Here is a 14,302-nt window from a genome sequence, read left to right on the forward strand (position 1 = left end):
CTCAAATACACTTTTGAACAGGGTACAGAAAGCCAGAGTGAAAAATTATGCTGCGTGTTGAAAAGCCTGACGCATATAAGATTCCACTGACCTGAAAGGGTATGCGACCCATCTATAAGACTCAGTTACTCTTAGCGAAATAGCTTGACTACCCAAGTAAGCGGAGTGTTGTATCCTCGCGCTTTCTGGAGGCTCGCCTCTGCCCACTGGTGCTTCCAAGGCTGATAATGAGTTTCCTACAGAGTTAACGCCTAGCGCAGTAGGGGACCCCTGAACTCTGCTCCAGCGTTAAAGACAGTATTGGTCTGTCCCTATGCAAATATGATTGCAAAACATTTGGAGAATCATCCATGGACAAATCTGAAAGTATCCATAAGCCCAATCCCAGAAATCTTGAAGATAATATATGTCTTTATTATAGGTTTCCTTGATTTGAGACACAGGTTTGCGTACGCATCGTTATCTAAAAATCCTCTTCTGATTGTGTGCTTTGAATTTCCTCATTGCTCATGACCAGAGATAGATGATCTCTAGCAAAACTAATGGTCATACAGAGGTGATGGATGGCTTGCTAAAAACATTTAAATCTGCATTGAAATCTCTGATTGCCCTCATTTACTCTTCATAAAGGGGTGTGATTCAATCTACTGAGGATTACTTTCTTCTAAGATACTAGGACACAAAAATATATTGTGTCAACCCTCAAGGAGCTTATGTTTTAGGGAATAGAAACAAGTATTGCCCAACTAATGCTAATGCAAGGCAGAAGCTAAATACAACAGCAGAAGTATGAATGAAAGACCATGAGGTCACAGGATAAAAAAAGGGGGCCCTTTGTAGGCAAAGAGACAAATCCAGCAACAGCAGGCTGTAATGTCCAGTATCTCAACTCTGTAGGCTGTGATACCAGAATGAAAGAAGTGGCTAAAAGCAGCATCAAGAAGATGACGTGCTTTACTGAATACTGCTGGAAGCAGTGAGGAGATGGACCAAGGAGGGCAGGGAGCTCTGCTGCCGACACAAGTTCATCCACTGGATGTATCTAACCTTTGGAAAGCAGTATCTGTAGGGATTATTTATTTAGTTTAAGTTTGGGACCTTATCCTTGTGAGAATCCAGATGCTTTTGTACATTTTCAGAATTTAACAGAAAATTCTATCCTTGCCTAGGGTGGCATTTGCTGCTATAAATCATGACATGCTGGGTTTTAGCTGCAGCTGTAAGCTGAAATATGTCTCCTTTAAACTTCTACTCAGTGGTCCCAGTTCTGCCCTCAGGAACTAACAGAGATTAAGTTGAATCCCTCTTCTGTGTGGAGCCCTTGAAATGTCATCATGAGGGATCCCTTTCATTCACTTCTCCAGGTCCTCAGCTCCATGAACTATTCATGTTGATATGGACTCTGCTCCCTATGTTGTCCTGGTCATCTTCCTCTGCACATACTCGAACCTGTGACGTCTCTCCTAAAATAGGGAACCCACTCGGGGCACAAGGTTCCAGGGTGCTGTGACTAGGAAGAGTAGACAGGAAGGGCTGCCTTCCTCATCCTGTGCCCTATGCTTGTAAAGATGTCCTTGAATGGCTAGCAGTCTTTCTAAGCAGCCTCTCATACTATTGGTGCGCCTGTGTTCACAATGCACCCCCACTTGGAGACATTTATCACATGAACTTTGAAAATCCATCTGTTCCCATGCCAACTCCTTATTTAACCTCAAACTTTACATTACTTATTAGAGTAGGAGCAAAATTTCTATCACATCTCATGGGGAAAAGGAGCATTTATTACTGGAGGCCAACATCTATTGAGCTCTCATATATGCCAGATAATATTAATCATTTTAATGAATTACATCCTTTTAAAAAATTAAACTATGCATTTAATCATAAAAATAATATGAACAAACAGCAAGACATCAGACAGTATAAAAGGACATAATATGAAAATTAAATCTTACTCTTCCCTTATCACACATTTCCACGTTTTGTATATCCCACCAAAATTTTTCTGTGCATATAAGTTATATATATTTTAACATAAAATCTAAAATACTTTAATGTTAGACAGTTTTAATCTAACTAGTTCTTGGCAATTTTTTAAAATAAATTTATTTTATTTATTTTTGGCTGCGTTGGGTCTTTGTTGCTGGCGGGCTTTCTCTAGTTGCAGCGAGTGGGGGCTACTCTTGGTTGCGGTGCGCAGGCTTCTCATTGCGGTGGCTTCTCTTGTTGCAGAGCATGGACTCTAGGCGCACAGGCTTCAGTAGTTGTGGCACACGGGCTCAGTAGTTGTGGCTCACAGCCTTCAGTAGTCGTGGCACACGGGCTCAGTAGTTGTGGCTCACAGGTTCTAGAGCGCAGGCTCAGTAGTTGTGGCACACGGGCTTTGTTGCTCCGAGACATGTGGGATCTTCCTGGACCAGGGCTCGAACCCATGTCCCTTGCATTGGCAGGCGGATTCTTAACCACTGCGCCACCAGGGAAGTCCCCTTGGCAATTATTTTGCAACATCCCATACAGGGCCATAAATCTTTCCAACAGCTACACGTATTTCATTGTGTGGATGTACCACAATTTGCGTCTCATTTAATTCTAAGAACAATCCTATGCATGGGTCTTATCTTCATCATTAAACATACAGAAAACTGAGGTTTAAAGAAATTATTACCTTGCTCAATGCCACACATTTGAAAAGTAACTCAGTAAGGGTTCAAGTGCATATGTGCCTGACTCCAGTGTTTATCGATATATAACCCATCCAGGGTAGATTTCATAATATTTCACAAACATTTTTTAACTGCATAACGTGTCTTCCTTTACATTTTGCAAATGATACAATAAGATTTAAAAAGTGGCTCAAGCATTTTACTATGGCCAGAATTGTTAAAATAGCTCAGACTGTCCTGATATAGTTCAGCCTCTGGATTCCATGGACATCAGTGATTTGCCAGATCCTAATTGCAGAATGAAATAATGTAGTCCATATGCATGAGCACTGTTCATTTCTATACAATTTAGAATTTTTGTTGTACAGGTGCCTTTTGTTTTTAATTTTTAAAATTTCATTTTTTTGGCTGTGTCGGGTCTTAGATGTGTTGTTTTTATTTTTAACAGAAATTGTTATAGCATCCAGAATTATCTCAAGTCATGTATTGAAAATCTGTTTTATTTACTAAGTTTTAATATTTTTATTTACCCTATTTCAGAAAGCCATAGTTGGTCCTATCTCCTGGACTCATATGCCATCATAATTTCCGGAATAAAGCTGCTAATTGCATGCAGAAAATATTAAAACATGAATATGATTCTGCTACACATGTCAAGTGTCAACAAAATATTGTAGGTCTGCTGTGCTTCAAACTGAGTCAAAATAGATTGCTTAAGTTTGTTCTTTTCAGTGCCTGTTTGAGAAGGTGAAAAAGATACACCTGTTATATTAACACATTCACTGTGCACCAAGGCTGTTCATCTTTACAATAAATAAATTAAGATTTTGGGTCCTCTTGCAATTCTCAGTTCAATCTGACTGACTCTGGCACCTCTCTAATCAAATATATCCACATGATATTGTAAGCTGCATTAAAGTACATTAATAGCTTGTAAAGGGAAATTGATGCAGCAAGATGGACTGTTTTCCTGAAGCAGTGACAAACTTATCAATGATAGATGCACTAATGGATATGTTGAATTGCAATAAATATAAATGCAGAATAGCAATTGCAGAGCATTAAAAATGTCATCTTGTGAGTTTAGGTATTTATGAGGCTGAGCCAGCTGGAAACATGAGTGGTGCATTCCTATGAGTCGCTGCAACTCTGAGGTTCCAAGGAAAGCAGAGACCCTTTCATCAAACAGGTCAGGCTGCCGGCAAATTGTTGTCACAGCTGTGCCATTGTCAATTAGGCCTCCAATGACTCAGACCTTTGTTTTTTTCCTGCTTGCACATCTCACCCCACCTTTTCTTTGGGCTTGGGTGCTTCATTCCTGCAAGCTTTCCAACACATTTCCCCTCGGTGACTCTTCTCACATGCTCTGATTCATCTTCCAGGCATTGATCTAAAACTCAGAGAAGTGACATCGGGGAAGCATCTCAGCTACTTCAAAAGGCACTACTATTCCTTCTGGGCTATTTTGGCATGTCAAACCCAACAAGCCAAGCCGAAATGCTCCGTGCTGTTACATATTTGCCTCTGATGTGTCTGGTGCACCTGCCCAGCCTTTCTGAACCCTAAGGACTCTGTTTGACGTCAGCAAAATCCAGCAGGACAGCAGGGTCCAGGATGCAGTGGAGGACAGAGGCATCTCACATGGTTTTCGTCATGCTCAAGCAAAAACCACAGCATCAGAACCACGTCACAGACAAACTGAGTGTTTTAGGCAGTAAGGGAATGGACCTGGAAGTATGTTTGGGGAGACCCAGTTATTGGTTATGGAATTTTTTGAAACATGCTGGAGTGGCAGATTAAGAGGTAGCAACATTTTTTAGCATGTGCCAATCTCAGTCTCAGGTTTGATAATGGGGTGTGTTACAGTTACCGAAATATGCCCTTTTCATTTCCTGGGCTTTCATCTGCATCCAGTGTTCTCATAAATTGGTGCCGATCTGTTGTCAGCATATTAAAGTAAATTACTCAATACTTTTTGGAATCAGTTGTCACCACATGCTCTTGATGTGCTCTTAATAGAATATTATCAAACTGAGGTTATTTTAGAAGATTACTAGACTTGCCAAAATAAAATAAATAAATACTTGGCAATTATAATTTAGTTTTGTATGACAATAAGTTAGTTTGCTTGTCATTGATTCTGCTTACCATCACAAAACCATCATTACTAAACTCTGTATTAAAATTAGTGGTGTTCCTCTGTCATTGTTTTTCAATAGAATAGCATAAGTAACAGAACTAAAGAGAACAGCAATGCGCTACACATTGTAATAAAAATAATGGCATGATATTTTTAGTCTAAACATATTCCTCATCTAAAAGCCTACACATAAATACAAAGTAAAGGAATCTCATAAACCTGACCCTTCAATGTTTTCTGGTTGATTGTTTAATCAATTGTGAAATATGTAGAAACCATCTCTGCCTTAAAATCAAACTTCAATGCTAAATCTCACCAAAACTTGTATCAAGTATTTTTTTTTCATATCTAAGGCAAACTATCAAAGACATTTCACCCCAAATTAGTAAATGGAAGGAAAATGTCAAAGAAAATTGTGAGAGAGATAACTTTATTGGAATTCCCTCCACTATTATTAGTCCTCAAATTCAGTTAAACAACATTTTATTAAATACCAGTTATAATTCAACTTTTTAATCTCTGGTGATGAAAAAGCTATCCACTGAGTAAATATTTATTGGGTAACTGTTATGTGTCAAGCAAGGAATATAAAGGAACAAGCAAGATTCTGCCCTTATGGGGTCTTATATTATGCCAAGGTAAGGGGGAAGATAGAATACACATTTTAATGTAAACAATAAAAAATATTAGATATTGATGAGCATAATGCAATGCAAAGAATTAAAACAGGGTGATGTCAGGCAGTAATAGGCTGCCTTTCTTAGAATGGTCAGGAAAATCCTCTCTGAGGTTGATATTTAAGTTGAAAATTACAAATGATGACAAGAAGTCAGTCACATGAACATAAAGGGGGAGGATTTCAAGTAGCAGAATAGTTGATGCAAAGGTCTTGAGACAAAGACAAATTTGGCAAGTTCAAGGATCAGAAAGGCCAATTTGACAGGACCATAGATTCTTTGAGTCAAGACAGTTTTATTCTAATTATGCCATTTTTCTTTAAAGAACTTAGTTCTTTATTCAAGACAAAGAAGTCACTGCCATGGTATGTCTCTCTCTCTCTGTAAACTGTGTGTGTGTGTGTGTGTGTGTGTGTGTGTGTGTGTGTGAGTGTGTACCAAAGCCTTACTCACTGTTTTCCTGTACTTGTTTCTGCCTTTTCTCTTGAATAGCCTTGGGTCTTGAGCCGCTGTGGGAGATGACTCTCCTCTAAAGGCCAGTTCTCAGCCTTCAGAACACCTAGAAGGATAAACAGCCTTAAGGATATCTAGGTAGGTTAACTTGGGAATATGGAAGCTTGATTCAGAACAGACATGCCAGAATGCTCTGAGCATATTGGCCCTCTAAAGAGTTTCTGTACCTTGAGCCAGCTGAGACAGAAAGCAGCCTCTTGCAGCCATATTAGAGTATGTTGTCAGAATTTTCAAGGGCATGACAGAAGATATGGGCCTCATGTTCCCTGAATATAGGACAGTTCTGTTCTCTGGAAAGAATTTTAGCTTGATGAATTCCTTGTTTGAAATCCTGATAAGTAAATCTCTGTTAATGGAGTGATAGTATTGCTGCCTTTTATATATCCCTAGATTTTAATGAAGTCATTAAATTCATTCTTAAAAGAAGATAAAGCCAGATATCAACCTTGACCTTGAGCGTCTCATTGACAATCACTTTTCATATAATAGAAAACATAACTCTGAATGACAATTTTTGGTTAATTTTTCCATGGGGGAAAAAAATAAGTTAATCACTTTATGACTCAGTTCCCTCATCTATCAAATGAGCAAATTTGTTTAGACCTGCTAAGGTCCCTCACATTGCTAACATTTATAACTAATAAAATATAAACTATTATATAAATGTAGACTTCTATTGTGTTCATTGTTAGTAATAAAGGAATTCCATGCATACATATACCAGAAATTATATTGTATATAACTTTGCAGGACTCAGATAATAGTAAGGTGTTTATTGCAGCAATGTTGTGAAGAATGGCAGCAGAGAAACTGCTACTGAAACAAGAATGGAAACAGGAACTGAATTATATACATAGATGAAATCTGTCAATTAATTCCATTTCCATTTGATTAATTGTTATTCTTTTAATCTGGACTTCTCAACTACATAAAACAGTTTCAAAATTAGTATTTTATTAGATATTTTCCCTAGGCATTGTTGACTTGTAGTTCATGGAATTCCATGGTACCCCCCTACCAGTTGTGTTTCTGTATAACCTTAGAAGTAGGCTTTAAAAAGTGATGATTTGTGAGGTCTCATAACGGGCCTTAAGGGCTCCTTCCTGTGACTGTCCTTTGTGAAAATATCTCAGAGAAATCCAATGGTCTCTCAGCTATTTTCTGATGCCAGTTCATCTGTCTTCCTAAAAGTGAAGTAGAATCTACACTTTCTCCAAGTTGCCTACATATACTAGGCACTCCAACTCTATTTAGTATCGCATTCAAGTATTCACAAGGATTAAATATCTACTCTGTGCCAAGGATTATGCCAGGTCCTGGAAACACAAAGAAGCAATTAGAGAATTCACATGTAGACTCATTTACCCAAGGAGTAAAATTTTAATTTAAAATATTAGTTGGCATAATAGACCTTCAGTCCATATTGTTGAAAGAAAAAATTAAAAATAGCCTTTGGCACTTTCCTGAGTAGACCATAAAGAGTAAAGGATAGAAGGAAAACTAAATGCTTACCTCAGAAGGTAGTACAGTTTGATTATAACTCATTTTTACTCTGGTATAACTCATTCTCAGAGCAGTTAAGTTTGGGGTTGCGATATTCTCATTCCAAACCAGCTTGGCCACAACTTGCTTTCATATTAAGGGTCAACAAAGAAAACCCTGGAGATAGCACAGCCACCTGACAAGTTTCACATTAGGACAAGACCTATGCAACTAGCTGGTGCTGAGTCTTGGTTCACTGCACAGTGCTACAGACATGGAACCTTGAAAGCGAGACTCCCAAGCAGGGTCACTTCCATATGGGTGCCAAGAAAGAGAAGGGGCCGATGAGTGGAAGCTGGTAGCAGAATGAGAAATGCAGCAGCGAGCACATGCCAGTGATGAGATATTTTCTCTCTTCTGCTCTTCTAATAGTTATAACAGCAGTGGCAGAGACCCCTAAAGGGTGCTAGAGAAAAGGGCAGGAACCTGGGCATAGAGGCTCTTGCTCCAGATTGAAACAGTTTATTTCAAAGGGCAGGAAGTGCAAAACTGGAGCATCTAGAAGCAGCTCACCATTTGAAGAAGGGAGAGGGATTGTACCTGTCTTCTCTATTTGCTTATTCAAAAGTATACAAATCGCATTAAAATCCCAATTCACTGTCAAAATGTCAGCAAAGCATAGAATTTGAGTGAGTCTCATAAAATAGCTCGTTTCCATAAACATTTTGAATTTATTCCTAATAACACTAATAGCTTAATATAGTATTTTTAGGATATGAATCTTATTTCCTAAGGCCACATCTTTACATCTATACTGATATAATCATTCTCAGAGCTATTGCAATCTTGACTTCCAAGCACAAGATTAAATAAACTCTACAGAGAGGGGTGAACAACAAAGATCCAAAAGTTTCTGACCAACACACTTTGGTGATGCATTAGCCCAACTAGTTTGATCAAAAATTTCAACAAAAATAACTCATTCTTTACTGTCAATGTACAGTTTAAAACTTATGTTTCAGATTAAAAGCATTATATCTGGTTCTCTTATTCGAGCTCAGCAGCAAAAAAGGATAAAATAAGATTGTTTTTAGAGATGCAAAAGCATGTTCACAGAGTGTACTTTGGCCATTCTTGCCTTGCCTTTCATGGAGGCATGTGTTTATGTCAGTACCTCTGCATGACATCAGTACCCAGAAGATAAACACAGTGTCAGTACCTCTGCATGACATCAGTACCCAGAAGATAAACACAGTCGTAAAAGGAGAAATATCACTGCTCCTTGCCTGCTCACCAGAACATTCATTCAACCTATTAACATTTATTATACATCTTCCATGTCACAGAAATTGTACTAAATTCTGGGTTAATGAAAAAAAATATAGCCCCTGTTTTCAAATAGTTCACAGTCTTTTGAAGGAAATGACAAGCTGACAGACTAGAAACATGTACAGTCCTGAGGATAAAGAGGGGTGGGTGAAGGTGGGGTCAGAAAAGTCTTCCTGACAGCTTTAGCTGAGTGTTGAAGGTTAAGTTCAAATTAGCCAGGTAAGGAACAGAAGTGTTCCAGGTAGAGGGACCAGTACGTGCCAAGACTCAGAGGTGTGAGAAGCTGCAGAGAGGGTGAGAGAAGAGTCCTGTAGTCCATACTAGGAAGTATGAGTCTTTAGCCAAAGGTAATGGAGAGCCACTTTAGGAAAGTAATAGTATCAGATTTGCGCTTTTGAGAAAGCTGTCTGGCAACTTGCATGGGATGCAATAAAGATACCACACACTGGACACAATTAGAGGCTAGTGCAAGAATTCAAACAAAGCACTGGGAAGGTCTGAATTTCTTCAAACTCTTATCACCATCATCGCTAATATTTGTGAGAGTTTAAAACATGGTAAGCACTGTATGTACATTATCTCACTTGATCCACACAATAATAGTGCCATGTTTATGCCCATTTTACAGCTGGCAAAAGTAGGTAAGAGACTTGCCCTCACGAAGTAGTAATTAGAAAAGTAAAGACTGAAACCCAGCAAGTTTGATATTAGCACCTCATGCTTAAAGATAATGCCGTACTACTTCACGTGATTTACTGAATCTGAAGAGAAGCTGATCTACCACTTTCTGGATATAAAGCAATCAGGTGCTAGTGAGGCGGGGAGGAGACTAGGACTCCCTTAATAATCAGGCAGCCTCCAAAATAATGAGTCCTCCACCACTATGTGCTCAGCAGAGACAAAAGGGGACAAATATTTTAAAATATATAGTATAAGAACATGTTTTGTGACCAATAAATGAAGGTTAAAAACATCAAACTCTTAACTAGAAACCTACTATACGTTTTATCTGAAAGAAAAAAAGTCAAAAGCAATCAGTTGCTCTCTGTACTCATAGGCCTTTGAACTATGATTTTATTTTAATGCCCCAGATTTTATTCCTAACAGTTGTATGGTTACATGATTCAAACTTGCTCCCTTTTGACTAATCCATTCTCTATGAAAAGAATGTTATATTCATATTACTGTACATATGTTACATTATCAAAATACTGACTATTAAACTTAGTATTTCATTATTTTGAAAAAATATGGCAATAGCACTCTATCATAAAACGCATTTTATTTGAGGTGACAGTTTCCAGACCCACTCATCCAAACGAGAACTTCATCATTTCTGGCAAGGATCCCAGAGATGATCTCCATAACTCAAAACTTAAATATCACTTTTGTTCAGGACCAACTATTGTAATGTTGCCAAAAATGCTTGAAATGCACATACCCCCAAATCAATCTTAGGAACAAGAGTGGATATAGCAGGTAAGAATCTAATCTCTAATTTCAAATACACTTAATATACAGAGATGTATCCCTAGATGCACAGATAAGACTTTGACCACAAACGAGATGCAGTATTTGTCAATATCCCAGTATACTTTGTCTACTTTTTATTGAACAGGAATTCCCTTTTTCTACATGTAAAATTAACCTATTCCACATTTTCTAAAGTAAAGAACCTCAAACTATATTTAATGAAAATCCAAGAGCAGAGTAAATAATGCTTATTTCAGTCCTTACTAATTAAAAAATAAATTTAAATACTGAAGTACAAATAAAATCAATGCACTGAAAGTCTTGAATTATATTACGAACACAGATACTTCCTACTGCTGTCACTTAACTTCTGTTAGCCTTAACTTCGGTTAGTCTTAAATATTACTTCAACAACATGAGGTTAAGTTTTGGTTTTCAAATTATTTTGAAGCTGACTGGAGAAGTTATATGCCATGTGTTGGACTGTAAGCCTTTTGAGAGTAGGGACCACATCCATTCATTACTTTTATGCCTAGCCCGATAATGCCTTCCACCTGAACATCGCTCACTAAATATTGGTTAAATGGAAAAGTGAACGGGAGATTGAATGAAATAATGAAATAAAAAAGAATGTAAACAATATGCTGATGATTCAGGCAAAAGCTCTTCTTTTGTAAGAGAAAAAGGAAGATTCAAAAACCTGGGTTATTAATTTTCCACTATAATTGAACTCATAGGATAATTTGACTTGAATTCACAAGATAATGTCTCTCCAGTTACAGACACAATAATCTGATATGGGCACAGTGCCAGCATTAACACTGGATCACTGTGATCCCTCAGAATTAGCACTGTTTTCTTGGACTTTATGTTCTTTCCCATAAGATTATTTCTTACCACTGTTTAGCATTTATATTTATGTCTGTTCATATCCATTTCTCTAAGTAACCAATGTGATAAATGAAATGTCTCTATTTTGATCAAGATAATATAAAATTGAATTAAACTACATTTAGTCCCAATTTCTGATTGACAATTTCTTATCAGTACTATAGGTTTAAAAATACTTGCTAAATTAGCATGAGACCTATCTTCTTACATGTTTATTTTCTTGTCATTTAAAAAGATAACTCTTTTTCTGACTTAAAAAATTTGAAATAAAAAAATGCATGTTTATCTTGTAATCTAGACCATAAATCTGTGGTATTTTTATTTCATCTTTATAATCAACATATTTTCTTATCTTAAAAAAGAAAAATAAAATTAATCACAAAGAAAATGGAAAATAAATATTGTTAAAAACACAAAATAGTACTATATGGGAACATAGGTCAGGGAATGAACTAAGATCTACTTAGAATTAAAAATTAAACTATCTTTTCCTGACATGATTCCAGGAACTTTATGAAATATTTGTCCCTATTATTAACTCTTGTAACTTTCATGGTTATATGGTTTTTAATTATTTCACAGCATGGCATGAACTGAATTCTCTAGAGGCAAATACTCATGAGTCCATCACCCAGCATTTACTTGGAAGAAATAAGTGAAGAGAGCATTTTAGTACAACATTTCATGTAAGTAAATGTCTTGGGTATTTTCATAAACTCCAAAGATTCAAGTTAAAAAAAAATGACATTCTCATTTTTGCTCAAATATTTTTTGATCACCTTCTGCAATTTGACTCAAACTTCACATTCATTTTTGTATTAGAATCCTTAGTATGCAAAGTTCAACATATTACTTCATTGTCTTTGAATCATTGAAAAATTTTAGGATTCAATACAACAAAGTTTAACTTACCTTAAAAGACACTGGTTTTCATGACCTCTTGTTAAGACAAACTAGGTTCTCTGGCCAAAAGCAATACAGAGACTGCCCTGTCTTCTCTTCTCTCAGACCCAGTGGGTTGATGGTTCCCTCTCTGTCTGTGATAAGCACTGCGGAAGACTCTCAGAGTTTGTCCTCACTCCTGATGCCACACACCTTTTCTTGGCACTTCATCTGGTCCCAAGGGAAAATTCCTGCGGAAATTTTCTTCTCCATAATCTCTTGACAGATGGCTCTGCTGGCAAGAGCCTCAACTCTTAGGAGCGCTCTAATAGGCTTTTATTCTCCTGCACTGCCTCCTCACAGGTTTTATTTTTTTAATTGCACATTGGTTAATGCCTCAATGTCCTGACAGGCCACAGCATCATTGCCCCCTTGGAGTACTCCCAGCTAATCTGCTTTTCTGTTTTTCATTTCAGTAAATTTGCAAAGCTAGTTTCCTTTTAATGTTCCATTATTTTTCTGCTCCTATACACAAAGGCAGTTGGGAAAAAAAAGGCTCAAGTATTTACTTTAAAGCAGAAACTGAATAAATATTGAACTGTTCAGATACAAATAAAGTAATTTTGTATGGGCATTGATAAAGTTGTAAACCAGAAGAAAAAAAAATCTTACAAATACCAGTTTCCTTCACATTTCATGCTTTCCTCTGACAAATGCCTTTCTTAGGCACTTTGTTTTCTCTCCCTCTCTCTCACCTACCCTCATCTTTTTGGGGAAATAAAAAGGAAACATACCCTGAAATTAGAGGTTCAATTGTCATCTAGATGATTTACTTAAGATAGTAAAAAGAACACTCAATTCTTTCAACCTTATCCTTAAATGTGGTGAAAATAGGGATGATTCAAATATGGATAGCAAACTGAAATGCCTATAAATTTAGGCAAGGTATTTCAGCCAAGTATGAAGTGTGGAGTGGTGGGACATGGCAAGCTGGATCACGTGTGCCATTTTCAGAGGACAGCGGCTGCTCGTCTCCAGCCCGTCACTGTCTGGTAGGGACTCAAACTCTGCGTTGTGAGAGCTATCTGTTTTTCAACAAAACCCCCATATCTGACTTTTTATATGTGAAAAATCTCATGCTTTTTAAATCTTAGCAGAAACTATGGCAACTAGTCCAACACCTGTGGCCCAGCCTCAGCCTCATTTTGACCTAGAGCATACTGAAATGAGACTAATGCCAACACAAAAGGACTGCCCCTTATTAGTTATGAGCTCTTTTCTCATATGTGAAATGATGATAAAAATGTAGACTAGTTAAAACAAGTAAAAAACACATAATAATCCTTATTAAAGAAGTTAGGAATCCTTATCAAAGAAGTTAGGAAGGGCATTAGCCCAAGAACAGGTAAATGGTGTGGGCAAAGTGGAGCTCAAATCTGGAGAAGGACCAGGTTTATTAAAAATAATAATTAAAAAGCAATTTAATGAGTCATAAATTTTATTTTATTTTATTTGGATTTCTCTCTACCTAACAATAATCTATATAATAATTATTAGCTTTTTCCTAATTTCACAACTCATGATAAATGCAGAAAAGAAGAAACTTTTTAAAATTCTAATTCCATTACTAGTAAAATATTATAGTCTTCTTGAATGTGTCTATATATGTACACATATTTATACATAATTTTACACACTTATATTTTATATTATATACATATATACTGACCTTTCTTTATAAAAGTATACTGTATAATATTGTAACATATTATTTAACTTTAACATACTAATAATATACTAATATATAAGTAGTCTGTTTTTTTCACTCAAGACTAAATATTATCGTTTTCCCTATTTCAATAAATAATCTTCCCACAATGTGATATTTAAATGGTATCCCATTGCTTAGATGTAACATAATTTATCTGGCCAATCCCCTATCACCAGGTAAATTTTTTCAATTTTTTTTTTTTTTTTTTACAATGAAGTGTCTATAATTAACAACTGTTCGCTTATCTTTGTGCACATCTATTATATCTTATCGTGTCAAAATATATGCGTATTTTCCTTCCAAAAGATTGTGCCAATTTACAGTCCTCTAACTGTGATAAGTGAATTCATTTCCCTGCATTCTCAACAAAATTGGATATAATCCCTCTAATTACTTTAGGTGGAAAATAGATTGTGCAGTATTTTAAACCTTATAAAAAATCTTTTTCACATATACCAGCTGAATTACTATTTTCCTTAAT

Source organism: Physeter macrocephalus, chromosome 8 (genome assembly GCF_002837175.3).
Source record: "Physeter macrocephalus isolate SW-GA chromosome 8, ASM283717v5, whole genome shotgun sequence".
Lineage (NCBI taxonomy): Eukaryota > Metazoa > Chordata > Mammalia > Artiodactyla > Physeteridae > Physeter > Physeter macrocephalus.